The following is a 10,916-nucleotide window of genomic DNA, read 5'->3' as shown; positions in this document are numbered from 1 at the left end:
ATTAGGTTTCCAAATATTTAAAGAATTTTCAGAATCTGATTATTATTAACATCTATTTTAATTCTTTTATAACTAGAGAACATTGTGTTATTTTTAAATAAATGTTATTTTTTGAATAATTTTAGATTTATATAAAATGTGACTATAATAGAGTTTTCCTGTTTTGCACACTGATTTCTCCTATTATTAACATCTTACCTAAGGAAAGATAATTTTTTACAATTGCTGAAATAATGTAGATACATTATTATTATTAACTGAAAGTGAGTTGCTCAGTCATGTCCAACTATTTGCGGCCCAAGAACATGATAAAACCTAATCTCCTTCAGGTAAATTGGGTACTTAAAGGATGTGTTCTAAGATACCATCTGCAATGACATATTACATTTAGTCATGAATTTTTAGGCAAGCAACTGTTGACTGTGATAGTTTCTCAGACTTTTCTTGTTTTTGATGATATTGACAGTTTTGAAAAATACTGGTCAGGCATCTTTCAGGATGACCCTCCACTGGAATTTGTCTAAGGCTTTTCTCATGTTCAGACCTAGGTTATAAACTTTGGAGAGAAGGACTTCAGAAATAAATTTCTGTCTTTATCATGTAAAATCAAGGGTATGTACTATTCAGCATCACTTATTATTGTTAATGTTGACCTTAGTTATCTGGATGAAGTAGTGTTTTTTAGGTTTTCCACTGTAAAATTATTACTTTTATTCCCTTTTTCATAGTGAATCTTTTGAAGGGGATCACTAGACACAAGTCCACACTTAAGAACTGGGGAGTTAATGCTCCATTTCCTTGAAGGTAAATATCTCTATAAATTGGAATTCTTCAGACCAGGAAGATTGTCTCTTTTCCCCCACTTGTTAACATATTCAATAAGTTATTTGTATCAGTATGAACTCATGATTATTCTACATTTAGGGGTTATGTTAAAGGGCCATAAAGCAGACAGCTGAGCAGAACTTCTAATGTCTACAGCCAGAAAAATATGAACAAAGAAATATTCATTCATAAGCCAATGATAAAATGAATATCCATGAGTCCACATTGACATAAATAAATGACTGAATAAATAAATACATCACAGAAGAGACAAAATCTCCCATGCAGCAGAATTCTAAGTAATTTATTTAATAACCTACCTTCAAGAAGTTGGAGCATGACTTCTCATTCCACAAATGCAGGCTACACATAGTAACTTTCTTTTAAAAAGTACACCATGGTAATGAGACATTTGACTTTCCAGTGGAAGATGCAGAGTTATTTGACTCCACCGTAACTTCACAGTGGAAAAATCTGTCAATCCTCAGCCAGGTGTCCAAGTCAACATAAGTAGTAAAAATCATGTTGATAGTATTTATTTGTGATATGTTACAAAACTAAAGTTTTATCTTTGTGTTCTTTCTTCTAAAGACCAGTAACCCTAGTCTAAATAGAGAAAAATATCAGACAAATTATAATATAGGGCTAAACTACAAAATATCTGACCAGTATTCCTCAATACTGTCAACATTATCAAAAGCAAGGGAAGTCTGAGAAAGTATCACTGCCAAGAATACTTAGCATAAGGAGACATAATGACTACATGCAATGTGTATCCTCGATGGGATCTTGAAACAGAAGAAGGATATTATGCAAAAATAAAGGAAATCTGAAAAAAAATATGGGCTTTAATTCATAAAAATCTTTCAACATTGGTTTAGTAATTGAAACAAATTTGCTATACTAATATGCTAATAATAGGGAAAACTGAGTGTGAAGTAGATGGAAACCCTCTGTACTACCTTTACATTTTTCTGTAAATCTAAAACAATGCTAAACAATAAAGTTTATTTTAAACAAAATGACTTTCAAAATACACAGTAGAAATATTTCCTTAATAATAGTAAGTTACATACATGCTTATATGTATATGTATTGATCTACCTCAGAGAACAAAACCAGTATTTAACAACTAATTAAAACACATGAGTGGGGAGAATAGAGTGAGGCAGAAGATATGCATGCATCTCAAAGGTAGAGTGATGTATATGCTGTCTGACTGTAGCCTGAAGTTACAAATTCCTCAAGTTTCTGCAGATATGCTTAGTCTGGAACATATGGAAGCCCCAGGGTTTGGTACCCTGCAGTCTGTCAGATTACAGCTTTAAAATTGCAAGGGACTTCTACCTGCAATAAGTGCTTCCCCATCTTTTTTTAATTACCTTTCCTTGGTAAATGTGCTTAATGATATTTGCCCTTAATAGTGGAACCTGCATTTCCATTGTATTATATACATATATCTTCTTCCTCACAGAAAATGATTATGGGGCCAAACCTTTGATAAAGTTTCATATGTCATTCAATTACACCAAGAGTGAATCTGTCTTTGAAAATTTCTTTTGGTGTAGCAATTTGCCATAATTATGCTGGTTGGGCAGCAACACTTACATTAATTTTACATGAAATGAGAAATAAATACACTATGTATGCACAATTACAGAATTGTTATGCATAAAACAGCATACTCTACAAAACAACTCAGGTTAACTACTTTAAAATTAATCCCATTTTTGGTAGCTCTGGCAAACTACTAGTATTATTTGAACTACTATTCTTATATATTACACAGATTCTGGTGTCTACAAAATAATCAAGTGTCAAAAAAGTGTTGTTTTTGTTTTTTATTTTTCTTAAGCTTGCTTGTTTCTGTTTATCCTTAATGGCATTAAAAATAAAGATTTTAGAATTTAACATGAAAAACATTTTTTCTAATGATGAACTTAAAATATATTATTTCCAAGACAAAATAGCCACTTAAAAAAAAAAAAAACTTTTCTATTTCAAATGAAAACACATTGAAAGAGTATATTTGAACTAATACACAAAGGCACAGGAAGATAGTAAAGAAATTTTTTAAAATTTATTTCTGTCTATAAATATATATACCTTTCAAATTTTTATATATAAATCTCTCTGAAACTACCTGAAAATAATATATTAGTGCAATCCTTGTTATGAAACTTGCATTTGACAAACAATGAATCATTATAGATGAATGTAACTTAGATTCATGCAGAGGTAGAGTACTGATTGGTTCCCACAAATATGTTCTAAGGAAGACTAGTGAGTAAATTGCACCTACCTGTAGTACAGACAGAACTGGTGTCCAATTAAATGACATTCTATGATGGTTTCATAACTTTACTACTATCATTTCCCCATTTATTAATTTCACCAATAAATACTCAGCCTAAATGGAAAATTAATCAAATTAGTTGTTTGAAAATACATAGATGCAAAAATGGGCTTCCCTGTGGGTCTAGTGGCGAAGAATTTGCCTGTAGGAAATGCAGGTTCAGTCAGTCCCTGGGTCAGGAGGATCCCCTGGAGAAGGAAATGGCAACCACTCCAGTATTCTGGCCTGGTAAATCCCATTGACAGAGGAGACTGGCAGGCTACAGTCCACAAGGTTGCAAAGAGTCAGACATGACTTAGTGACTAAACAACAAGATGCAAAAATATCTCAAAGTTATTTCAGTAGTTTAAAATACTTATTTAATTCAATTGAATAGTATTGACTATGTAAAATAGACAAAACCAAAATCTAGATTATTTTACATGAAAAAATTATCAGTATAAATATTGAGAGTTGGTCTAAAAAACTAAATTTGTGTTTATAAATTTATACAATGGAATATTATGCCACCATTAAAAAAAAAATGAACTAACACCATTTGCAGCAACATGGATGGACCTAGAGATTATCATACTTAAGTGAAATAAGCCAGAAATAAACAAATATCATGACACTGCTTATACAAGGAATCTAAAAAAAATTTTAAATGCTACAAATGAACTTATATACAAAACAGCAACAGACCCACAGATATAGAAAACAAACTTATAGTTGCCTAAAGTGGAAAAGAGGGGCTAAATTAGGAGTTTGGGATTAACATATACACACTACTATATATAAAAATAGATATCCAACACGGACATATTGTATAGCACAGGGAACTATACTTAATATTTTATAATAACCCATAAGGGAAAAGAATCTGAAAAATAAATATGTATATATAACTGAATTATTTTGCTATACACCTGAAAAACAACTGTGTAAATTAACTATACTTCAATTTAAAAAAAAAAAGAAAGCAAAAAAAACATCTTGGTAATTCAAGGTAAACTCTTGTTTTGTCTCAGAATTTCTTATTTAATTTCTAAAATGAAAAAGATTTCCATGTAGATGCATTATCTTCCATTGAAATTAGTATGAATCACTAAGGCACATTTTCCTTCAAGTTTCCAAATGATTCTAGGAGCCTATTTTATTCACACAAAATATTTGGATGAAATATTTTGTAAAACTGAACCAATTTGTATGTTATGAAATTAACACCCACTTCCATATGTTCATGTTAATTAATTTCCAAAGTGTTAGCTTGCTGTCATGTAGACAAATCCATAAAAGAGCATAGACCACTCCACCCCCGAGACAATGAATGACAAGGCTCTGGCAGCACATGGTGACTAGGTCATTTCTTTTTCCATCTAAAATTATACCTGACTAGATTAGAAAACACCAAAATACCACAAAAAATGATCTATATTCTTTGTGCTTAAGGCTGACTAACTCAAAGCAATATGCAGAAATGTCTACAGAAAGGCACATATATGGCTAAAGAAGGTGATGGAAATCAATAGAATTACTATCCAACATTTGGAATTACTTCTATTGAAGCTACCATTGACTTCTGTACCACATTTTAGTTGGGCCAACTGCTAAGAATCAGATTTATTTCCTAATATTGAAGAGAAAAATCACTTGAAATCTTACAGCAAATTAGGTTAAAATATAAACAATTTTTCCACTTTTTTAAAGATAACTAATATAATTAATGAATAGGAAAGGCAGACTCCCAGAAATTATTAGCTTCACAGAATAACTATGAGAGTTTCATACCATCTTGATGATCTAGATCAACAGTCAAAAATATTTATCTAAACATATAAAGTTAGTACAGCAGTGTTTGTTTATACCCAGTTCCACTAAAATAAAGGAACAAGTGAAAAGAGACATGGATATCATTCATATTGCATATAACTGAAGACAAAATAATTTTATGCATCAATCTCATTAAAATGAAAAGGGAGACATTGCAACTGATACCACAGAAATACAAAAGAACACTGATTGTTATGAACAACTATGCACTGACAAATTATACAACCTATAAAAAATGAATAAATTTCTAGAAACAGATGATTTACAAAAAATTGATCATTAAGAATAGGAAGATCTGAAAACCAATTACCTATAAGGAGACTGAATCAGTAATCAGAAACTTCCCCAAAATGAAAAGTTCAGGATTATATGGCTTTGCTGATGAGTTCTACCAAATATTTAAAGAACAATCAACACCAAACATTCTCAAACACTTCTAAAAACAAAAGAGAAGGAAAGACTCCCAAGTTCATTTTATGAGGCTAGCATTACTCTGATACCAAAATGAGGCAAGGAAACCACAAGAAAATAAAATTACAGGCTATTGTATCTGATAAATACAGATACAAAAATCCTCAACAAAATACTAGCATACCAAACTCAACAATACATTAAAAGAATCAAATACCATAATCAAGTGGGATTTATTCCAGCAATGCAAGGATGGTTCAACATCTGCAATTAATAAAAATGATATACCACATTAACAAAATGGAAGGATAAAAAGCCTATGAGTATCTCAACAGATGCAGAATAAGCATCTGACAAAATTCAACAGTCTTTCATGATAAAAACTCAACAAATTGGGAATTGCCAGAACATAACTCAATATATGACGCAGGCACAGCTAATATCATACTCAACAATGAAAAACTGAAAAGTTTTTTTTCTCTAAGATCAGGAACCTGACAAGGATGTCTACTCTCTCCTTTTTTACCGAACATAGTATTTGTTAGTCAAGGCAATTAGACTTGGGGGGGCAAAAAGACTCCCCCCCGCCAAAAAAAATAGCAATCTTCAAATTGAGATGAAAAATTAAAACTGTCTTTATTTGCTGATGGTATATTATATATAGAAATCCTAAAATCTCCAACAAAAGAGGGCTAGAACTAATAAATTTAGTAAATTTGCATGTTATAATATTATACAAAACCAGTTGAAGTCTATACACAAAAAATAATATATCAGAAAAAGAGATTAATTTATAATAGCATCAAATAGAATACAGTATCTAGGAATAAATGTAACCAGGAGATGAAGGATCTATGCACTGAAAACTATTAATATGACATTAATAAAAGAAATTGAAAAAGACACAAATGAAAATACAATTGACCTGGCCTTTGAACAACATGAGTTTGAAATGCAAAGATCCACTTAATGTGGATTCTTTTTCAAAAAAATACATACCCTAGTACTACCCAATCTGCAGTTGGTAGAATTTCCATAAGACTCCTAGAAGAAAAATAAGGGCTAAGCACCTTGACATTGGTCTTAACAATATTTTTGGACTTGAAACCAAAAGAAAAGTCAAGAAAAGCAAGAATGTCTATTCTCACCCCTTTTAAAAAATTTTATTATACTTAGAAAAGTTTTTTATCTACCAGCTAATAAAATAATATATATTAGTTTTTCTAATTTGAGCTGTAAAATAACCTGTTACAGACCTTTCCCCGTTAACACAGATAAGGTTTTTTGAATGTCATGTAACCCAAGAATATGTGATTCAGCTTTTGTTAGATATAGTGGGGCTACATCAAACTAAAAAGATTCTGCACAATAAAGGAAACCATCAAAAGTGAAAAGACAACTTATAGAATAAGAAAAAATATTTACAAATCACATTTATGATAAAGGGTTAACTTCCAAAATAACTAAGGTACTCATACTATCAAAAGGAAGACAAGCTGATTGAAAAATAGATGGAGGAACTGAATAGACATTTACTGATGAAGACATACAAATGGCCAATAGGTACCTGAAAAGATGCTCAGTACCACTAATCATCAGAGAAATGGAAATCAGAACTACAGTGAGTTATTCCCTTATATTGTTTCAATGACTATCATCGAAAAGAAGAAGGATAACAAGTGTTGCGGGGCATTTGCAGGAAAAGAAGTTAACATGCACTCTTGCTTGGTATGTAAATTAGTGCAACCACTATGGAAAACAATATGGATATCCCTCAAAAATTTAAAAATAGAACATGTGATCCAGCAATTCTACTTCTGAGTATATACCCCAAAAAATGAAAACAAAGATATCAACAGACATCTATACACCCAAGTTCATATCAGATGATATGGAAACAACCTAAATATTCACCAACAAATGAATGAATAAGGAAAAAGTAAAATAATAATTCATATTTCTTGATAGTAGCAAAAATTCGCAACCTAATTAGGCTATATTCTTTATCTTAGATATTTTTAAAAATTTGAAACAAAAGTGATCTAACTTCATAATTTTCAGTATCATTTTAAATGGACTACATTTGCTGGTGTCTAAGATTTAGACAGGTCATCAAACTCAGTGAAATCATAAGAAATTTGTTCCATTTTCATGAAAAATTCCACCATTATAAACATGCATTGATTACATTTAGAAAAGTCTTATCTACCAGCTAATAAAATAGCATGTATTAGTCTTGTTACTTTGAAATGTAAAATAACTTACTACAGACCTTTCCCCATTAACACAGATAAGAATTTTTGAATTTTATGTAACCCAAGAATATGTGGTCAGCTTTTGTTTTTAAATGGTTTGGTTCTACTTTCCTGAATTCAAGAGAAAATCATTTTCTCTCTGAAAATCTCCTACCTCTCTGGTAATTATCTAAGAAGACTGCAATGATATTTTAATCAGTGGTTCTATATACAATAGAGTGTAAAATTATGTGGAGTTTAATTTTTCTATATCACTTAGTCAGGGCCATTAAGGTATAACATTGCTCTTTAATTGCTAATATACCATGATTTCAAATGATTTTTATACTCTGGCAATAATACAGATCGTGTTCAAAAGATAGTTGTAATTATTACAGGTTATTTTATGGTTTAATTCATATACCTACCTGACCTTCAAAACATACTACATATATATTTTTTTAATAATGTTTTCCCATTACTATTTTTGGGGAAAGAGTAAACTTAAAAATAAATAATGTGTTACAGCAATAATTTATTTACATAAATTTCTCTTAGATTAACTCTAGAAGATCACCTAATGATAAAAGCACAATAGCAGTAAACTTGCTGATTTGGTGTTCTAACCTCAGAAAAGCAGCTTGAGAGATTATTATGCAAATCATAAACTCTGAATTCACTAAAATGAAAAACAAGATGGAAATTTTATGCTAACTTTTGGAATTACTTCAGTACTTTCATACTTTTTCCCCTTCACATATGCATGATATTATTATGTATTTCTTTAAAAATATCTCACACAGTTTTTCCCTAAAGAGAAATAAATACCATAACTTTGTTGTTTATCATCACTTCACATTAAAAAGTAATACACTTCAAGAATTCTAAAGTTTTTCATTCACTTGATGGGAATCTTATTATTCAAAGTTACATTTCAAAGAATGTAACTAAAAATAATTTACATGACAAAATCTTTGGTGAATTCTGAAATATTCTCATGCAATTTTTATTTTTTAAAAATTTTCTTTGAATTTGCCATAACACAAGTCAGTCTTTCCACCAGAAAATCAAATTTCCTTCAGTTATAGCTACCAATCAAATCAAGTATGTAGAGCAGTGAAGTAGAGAGGAGCTTTCCACCCTGAAACCGCATGGTATCCATTCTGTTATACAACCTATGAATTCCTTTAGATTATTTATAAATGCCTCTCAAATTAAGGTTTTGATTTGCATATGTACTTATTTGTTTAAGAAAGGATACAATGGTCTCTAGTGGTACAGAAAAAAATGCCAATGTTTAATTCTTCAAACAGTAACTAAAAATATTTTTAATGAAAATAAAATTTATGATGCATGCTACATTGCAATTTTTAAATTACCTTCTTTTAAATTATGCAAATAAACAATAAAATGCACTCAATTGTTACATACATAAAGTGCCTACTTAAGTATAGGTTATAAAGTTACTGAACATGTTTCACTGTAGAGGATATGAGTTATTGTTGAAATAATTATAATTTAATAATTTGAATATTTATTCATATTTTAAAGTGTATATTGACTATAGATGTATTTGTGAACAGTCAAAATAATAACTGGTAATTTATTATGTGCAGAGAACAGTGCTGTTTTATTGGGTTGGCCAACAAAGTTCGTTTGGGTTTTTCTGTAAGATGTGCTAGAAAAACTCAAACGAACTTTATTGGCCAACCATACATATATACTGGAGAAAGGAATGGCAACCAATTCTGGCATTCTTGCCTGGGAAATCCCATGGACAGAGGAGTCTGGCAGGCTACAGTCCATAGTGTCCCAAGAGTTGGACATGACTTAGCGACTAAACCACCATACATATATTCAATAGCATTTTAACTCTGTGGCAACCAGATCAATTCACATTATTGTAACTCATAATGACCTCTGCTACTAGAGCTTTTCGTTTCCTAAAATATGTAACATATTTCATAACAAAGAAATCTAACTTCACACCAAGTTTTCTGTCTCCTGAACATAAAATCTCAATACCTATTTCATAATATATTAACACTCAATATAATGGCATGACATATAAATGTAGAATGTAAAAAACTAGCTCATCAATAAAAATGGTAAAGATGCTTTATGAGAATAAACAATATTGTGTATTATAATGGCATGAAATTTTAAAATAAAAGCTTATGTAATTTTTAAGGTTATATATAATATTAAAAATTCATTTGTTACTATATTTATAATTTAAGATTGTACATCAGTCAATTTCAAACTATTTTGATAAAATCAAGACTTATTTGTTAATTTTTATATTGAACTTAGTTGCTAACATACTTTAGGTTTCATCAAATACATAAAGTAAAAATGGAGATTTTGTTGCTATCTTCTTCAGAAGACTGAACTATTTTAACCACTGGATATTGCAAATGAAGCAAGCTAGTGCTCATTTTCTTAGAAATTTTCTAAGGAATAGCTAAAGATTTCCACAACTTTGTCAAATAAGCATGAAACTATTCCTTCCCATTTTCCCCGTTCTTCTTCATCTCTTTCCTTCTCTCCTCTGTTTATGTCCATTCCTTCCTTCCTTTTGTGTTATGTCTAATATTAAAATATAAGCATCAAAAATTCACTGACTTTGGTGTACAAGTCTATGAGTTTTAGTACATGTATAAGTTTGTCTAAAGACCACTATAAAAAGGATACAGAAGAGGTCCGTCATCCCCAAAACTCATTTGTGCTCTCTTTGTAGTCAACTTTCCCTCCAAAACCTAACCTCTGACATCCACTGATCTCTGTTCATACAGTGCTTCCCTTCTCTAAAACATCATATAAAATAGCACCCTATAGTATATAAGGTTTAGGAAATAACTTCTTCACTCAGCAAAATGCCTTTGAGAGTCACCTCTAATACTGGCTTTACCAATAGTCTGTTACTTTTTCTTGCTTGGTATTATTCCATTGAATAGATGTACTATGGTTCATCCATTCACCTGTTAAAAGACTTGTGTGAGTACTTTACAGTGATTTAAAGATATATTCCTGCCCAGTTTCATGTGAACAGAAGCTTTCATTTCTCTAAGTTAGACAGCCAGCTGGTTATAAAGTAATTCTGTTTCACTTGCTGTGTCACACTGATCTGTTTCTAACTTCCAGATTCCCCTCTGGAAATAAATTCTTCAATCTATATTATTTTTCATTTTCAGTTCATTTTCCCTATGCATCTCTACCAAAATTTTCAGCTTATATTTAGGAGATTGCTTACTTTAATGAAATTTCTAAACCTTCAT

This window comes from Bubalus kerabau, chromosome 16 (assembly GCF_029407905.1).
Source record: "Bubalus kerabau isolate K-KA32 ecotype Philippines breed swamp buffalo chromosome 16, PCC_UOA_SB_1v2, whole genome shotgun sequence".
Lineage (NCBI taxonomy): Eukaryota > Metazoa > Chordata > Mammalia > Artiodactyla > Bovidae > Bubalus > Bubalus kerabau.
This window is presented reverse-complemented; position numbering follows the sequence as displayed.